This window comes from Sinocyclocheilus rhinocerous, unplaced genomic scaffold (genome assembly GCF_001515625.1).
Source record: "Sinocyclocheilus rhinocerous isolate Xijiao unplaced genomic scaffold, SAMN03320098_v1.1 scaffold3724, whole genome shotgun sequence".
Classification (NCBI taxonomy): Eukaryota; Metazoa; Chordata; class Actinopteri; order Cypriniformes; family Cyprinidae; genus Sinocyclocheilus; species Sinocyclocheilus rhinocerous.
This window is the reverse complement of record NW_015631712.1, coordinates 319,944-325,837: the sequence shown is the minus strand read 5'-3', so window position 1 is coordinate 325,837 and position 5,894 is coordinate 319,944.

The window sequence follows — 5,894 nt, the reverse complement described above, 5'->3', positions numbered from 1 at the left end:
CCCTCTTGTCTTCATGCCATTGGTTGCTCTGTTGTTTGTGTCATGTTCTGATTGGTTGTCTAGGTCATGTGTCTTGTTTCCCATTGGTTTGTTATTGTCATGTGACCCTCTTGTTTGCTATAAGTAGCCATCATGTTGCCATTGTCTCTGTCGTGTATTGATGTTGTAACCCGCTGTCGGTGAGTCTAGTCTGTTCATGCCACGTCAAGTCTGTTCATGTCAAGTCAAGTCTGTTCATGCCTCGTCAAGTGTGTTCATGTCAAGTCTCGGATTATTGTTTGGGTCACACTGTAAATAAACTGCACTTGGGTTCTTCACTACGCTCGCCTTCAGTGGACTAATTCGTTACAGATTGATACCCTGCTATTTTTGCAGTTCTGCTCATGCATCTTTGGTACAGAAATAAAATCACTTTTAAAAACTTTAATTTTTACACAAAAACTTTGAAAAGTGTAGGCCAAAGCCAAAATGTAACCAAACAAAAGCAATAAAAGACAGAGTTTTTGATTAAAGTATTATGAATAAAACATTTTTAAACAGCGGTTTAAAGAGTTTCCAACAATAGTGAAAACGTCATACCTCACAAGATGATTTTGAAGAGTTTTCTCTGCACTTTGCTCAAAGGGAACTTGTTTTTGAATAAAGAATGCTGATTGGAAAAATGTGAAGCTGCATGATTTAAACAGCTAATAATGAAAGAATATGATCATTAACATTGTAGTGAAGGGAAGAAAGGAGTGCCTTTGTTGCGCAGCTTTGTATTCCATTAGAGTGTAATAAGAGAACAGAAAAGTGTTTATTATTTTCACGTAGCTTCGATTTTTGAGCATAATGAGACAGGACGTTAAGCAAAATTTCATGATGAGGAGAAGAGACAGAGATGAAGGTCATTATGCTACATTACATATTGCTTAATCCAATGGTGCTCAACTCTTGAGTCGTTTCCTAAAATTGGGTTACAGTGTATTCTGATAATATCTGAAACTATTAAACGCAAATGGTAAAATGCAACTAACCATATAATCATTCATAGTTAGCATAACAAATTAATTGGCTTATTAGGCCTATTCAAAGGAGAACATGCTTTCTATACTGCATCTATTGCTGTTGATGTTAAAGGCAATGCATCTAATTAAACATATTGTAACCATATTAATTCCCATATTAACCATAATAAAGTCTTTACATGACATGCTTTTCTAATATAGAAGATAACTTTTGCTTCACTAACTTTATAATCTTTTCTCCATCTTTACATGAACATACTTTTCCCTTTTTTTCAACATTTTTTTTTTCCATAGCTTGTTTGCAATCACGTGATTCTGATGACGTGCAAAATTCAAATGGAGGACAGGAAGTGAAAAGCAGAATAGATGAGATGGAGGAAAATCCATACTGTACTGGTTTAGACACTATTACAAGAGAAAGGTATAAACAGAAAATCACAACATATGTTGGACGTGATCCTAATGTTATGAAGAGGAGCGATTTTTCAACTAAATTTAAATACTTGCCTGCCATCGAGGCAGTGGATATAGGCTAAGCAACTCACCCTGATGCATACAAGCTATTTTGAAAGTGAATCCCACATTTACATGAGGGATGTGGGATATATGTCATTCCTGAAACGTTGCTGCATGTAAAGGGTATGTGGCCGTTGGTCCTGTTAGCAGCATGTAAAACAAAACTTTTATTCAAATTCTGCATCTGGGAGTTTTGGTGTGAGAAGGGATGGGAGTACTGGTAGGCCTGTTCTCAGCCTTCTGCCCATCGACAATTCAGCTGGACTGTAGCTGTTTGCAAGTGGCGTAGAGCGATATGCATGCAGGCCTTTGGATGGATCTGATGTTTTCACCAAGAGCTTTTTGACCGTTTGTACCGCTCTTTCGGCCTCACCGTTCCCTTGAGGGTGCCATAGGCTGCTTGTTATGTGCGTGAAATCATACTCTCTCGAAAACTCCTGGAAGCCGGCACTGCTGTACTGTGGCCCTTTGTCTGATATTGGTATCTCAGGATGCAAATTGATTCGTACCCACACCTCCATGCATTAAGCGTGCTTTAGCTTCCACACTCCCCACAAACACTTGGATATGCACCTGAAAGCACATATTTATTTGCGTTAAACATTTAAACTAACATTGTGATATACTTGAAGTGTTTTATATCTATGGATTTTATTGTAGGCGAGTCAAGTGTTGATTTGAGAAGACTAAACTGATCAACTCACTGTCTGCCGCTGGCTGCTTGGTCATCGCTCTAAAAACAAAAACTTGTGTTTAACAAACAAAAAAATGCTCCAAATTTTTTTTTTTATAAAATACCTTAATAAAGAAACTAAAATAAATATAACCACTTTGCCATTAAAAACAAAACTGAACTATTTTAATGGCTCCAACAGTTGACAGTCAAAGGCTCCAGTCGGACTCGGGCCAAGTATTCTGATAAGCTGTCGGACAAGGTCCAGGCTAGCGCCTGAGCATCTCGGGTCAGGGCCAGGCTAGGGCCTAGATCTGAGGCCCGTGCGGAGGTTTAACTGCAAGCACCACAGTCGCCTGGCAACCGCACCCCTCCCTTGCTCGTAACTTACGATGCTGAGGGGAAGCACATGGTGATCCACTTGCTGGCTTTGCTTTTTTTCCGGTTGGAACCAGAATAAACTACGGTTTTACTTGGAGTTGTTGGATACAGTTCTAGATACTTCTGACATCATGTTGTGTTGCTGTGTATGCGGAGCCACTAATTACCAGTGTAGCAGGTATGTAACTGAACTTTATTGGGAACTCCCCCCACCTAGGAGTGCGGCTCACTCAGTAGCAATCTCGCCAAACAGATATCACAACAAAAACTGATCTGTGCATATTTCTCTCCTGATTCAGAGTTGACTGTAGAAGGCAATGTTATGGACAAAATATGTGTTTGAAGCTATCTTGAAGGACTTGTTTATTACAAACACATAGCGTTTCACTTCACAAGATGTTAACTGATGGACTGGAGTTTACTTGTGGATTACTGTGAGGTTTTTATCAACTGTTCGGACTCTCATTCTGACAGCACCCACTCACTGCAGAGGATCCATTGGTGAGCAAGTGAAGTCATGCTAAATTTATCCAAATCGGTTATGAAAAAATAAACTCATCTATATCTTGTATGCCCTGAGGATGATTATTTTTGAGTGAACTATTCCTTTAATAATTTTTTATATACAGTAGATGGACCTATGCAGTTTGTGTAAATTCTATTAAATGTAAACATTTGATTTCAATGACTTTTTTACAGTAAAATGCTTGGTACATGTGTAGTCCAATGCAATACAATCTGAGACACGATGCCACTGATAATCACTTGTTTAGATGAAGAGTTAAAATAAAATTCAGTTTAATTTCTGTGATAAATGCCACATGATCGCATAAAGACCAATTAGGCATCATGCTGCAAATTAATATAATTCAGTTATCAAACAGAAAATAATCATATACCCACTGGGGTACAATTTGTGAGTCTGGTCAGATAATAATTATCTAACTGAAAAAATTATCACTTTATTTATCTTGATTCAAAAAGATGCTCCCCATTAAAACTAGGAAAGTTGGAGTTGTATGTGACATTACAATAAATGCTTTTTTTTTGGCAAAATGTCACTGTTTAAAACACTAAACAAAGAACATCTGCTTTAGGAGGCAGTGGGGATAAATGCCAACATGGATGAATACTAATGGACATATTTGTGTGTAACATGTAATTTAAGTACTTGTACATTTTCATATATTTGGATAAGTGATCACCCTGAAATGCAATTTTACTGTTTTGTAAAACACCCATTTTCCAGTGTGGTGCTGCAGCACAAAAACGTAGAAGCTGCTCATTCATGCAGGTAACAGTATCCCCAGTGAGGAAGTTCATGGCAGAAACCTCCAGTGTGAGGTTTGATTTTGAAAAGCAAGATGGGGGAGAAGACCTGAAATGAGGTTTGGGGAAGGTAGAGATAGAAGAGAGACAGAGGGAAAAGTGTGAGTCATTGGATCTGACCCAAATGTCAATTTTTTTCCCCAGAGTTCTGCCACACTGAAACCCCAGGGCTTGTGAGATGAAAGAAGCGATGATTCTGGGTCAGCAAAAGTAACATGTATTTTTTTTCTTCATCACTTTCTGCTTTGGATATAATGTAAAAGAACAGTTTGACTAGCGTTAAGATACGTTTACAGTCTCACATGAAACAAAGTGAAACCTGCTGCCTACATCAAACCTCATGGCGCTATGGAAGCGGTCATACTAAATACCTGTATATTTTAGACAAAACAAATATTAGTTTATATGACTTTGTTGAAAAAGAAAAAGTTGGAGCAATGTGGACAAATTAGTCTGTATAATACTATCCAGTTGAAGCCACTAGATGTGGCGCTGCTGCGTTGTTCATTAAAAATATTGCGGAAAAAGAGAGCATCAATGCGGAGAAGATCTTGTTTACATCAAAACTGAAACCAAGCCGTTCACACAGAACACATATTTTGCGCATTTTCTAGAGGGACATCTATCACCGTTGCACTCCCATGTCGCACAAAGGAGCCGCATGTTTAGAAAGCCATGTAAAATGAATGCAAGTTTAAGTTATTTTATGCTTTGAATAAATGTGCATTAGTATTATTTTGCTCGATGCACCCTCTTGTGGCCTCAGAAGAGAAGCCAAAAGCTTTTCTTCACCCTAACTGAAATTATGCATTTTAAATTCGAATATAATTCGAATTTTGATAATATTTAAGTACAAAATTTGAATTTAGTTTTTCAGCCAATTTGACAGCCCTAATACCTGGCAGACATTAACTGGTAAAACAAATAGCCTACTATAATATAACGAAATATTAGTGCTACTTGTTACACGGCTATTGCAGTTAATGTAGTTACGACAGCTATGGTAGCACTTTATTTTAAGGACCAATTCTCACTATTAACTAGCTGCTTATTAGCATGCATTTTACTAGCATATTGACTGTTTATTAGTACTTATAAAGCAAATATTGATTCCTTATTGTGCATGATCATATTTGTGATCCCTTAATCCACCCCATACCTAAACTTAACAACTACCATACTAACTATTAATAAGCAGCAAATTAGGAGTTTATTGAGGAAAAACGCTGAATTAATAGTGAATATGTGTTCCCTATTGTAAAGTGTTACCACAGATACCAGTAGGGGCTAACGGGGCCAAAAATCTAAAAAGTTCAATATAATTCCTTTTCAAGAATCTGTTTCTTTTTCTCTCCCTCGTGCTGTAGCTATTAAATTATCTTCGTTGAGATCAAGCTAAGAAAGTGGTGCTATAAGGCAGAGTATTGACTGATAATAAGCAGACTTCTACAGCTCCTGATTGATTTTTAGCCCCCAATGGGACACAAAAAGCAGCAATAATGAAGACAGCCAAATTATTTAGAGGAGCTTAGAAAGGCCTACCAAAGCTTTTCAGATGGAGCAAGCTGAAATTTCCCAAGTGCCACAATCAATATGGCCTTTCTTAAGATAGAGGAGGACATATATATATATATATATATATGGGGAAGTTGTGGCCTAATGGTTAGAGAGTCGGACTCGTAACCCAAAGGTTGCGGGTTCGAGTATCGTACCGGCAGGGATTGTAGGTGGGGGGAGTGCATGTACAGCGCTCTCTCCCACCTTCAATACCACGACTGAGGTGCCCTTGAGCAAGGCACCGAACCCCCAACTGCTCCCCGGGCGCCGCAGCCTAAATGGCTGCCCACTGCTCCGGGTGTGTGTTCACGGTGTGTGTGTGTGTTCACTGCTGTGTGTGTGCACTTTGGATGGGTTAAATGCAGAGCACTAATTCCAAGTATGGGTCACCATACTTGGCCACATGTCACTTCACTTAAGAAGATAAATAG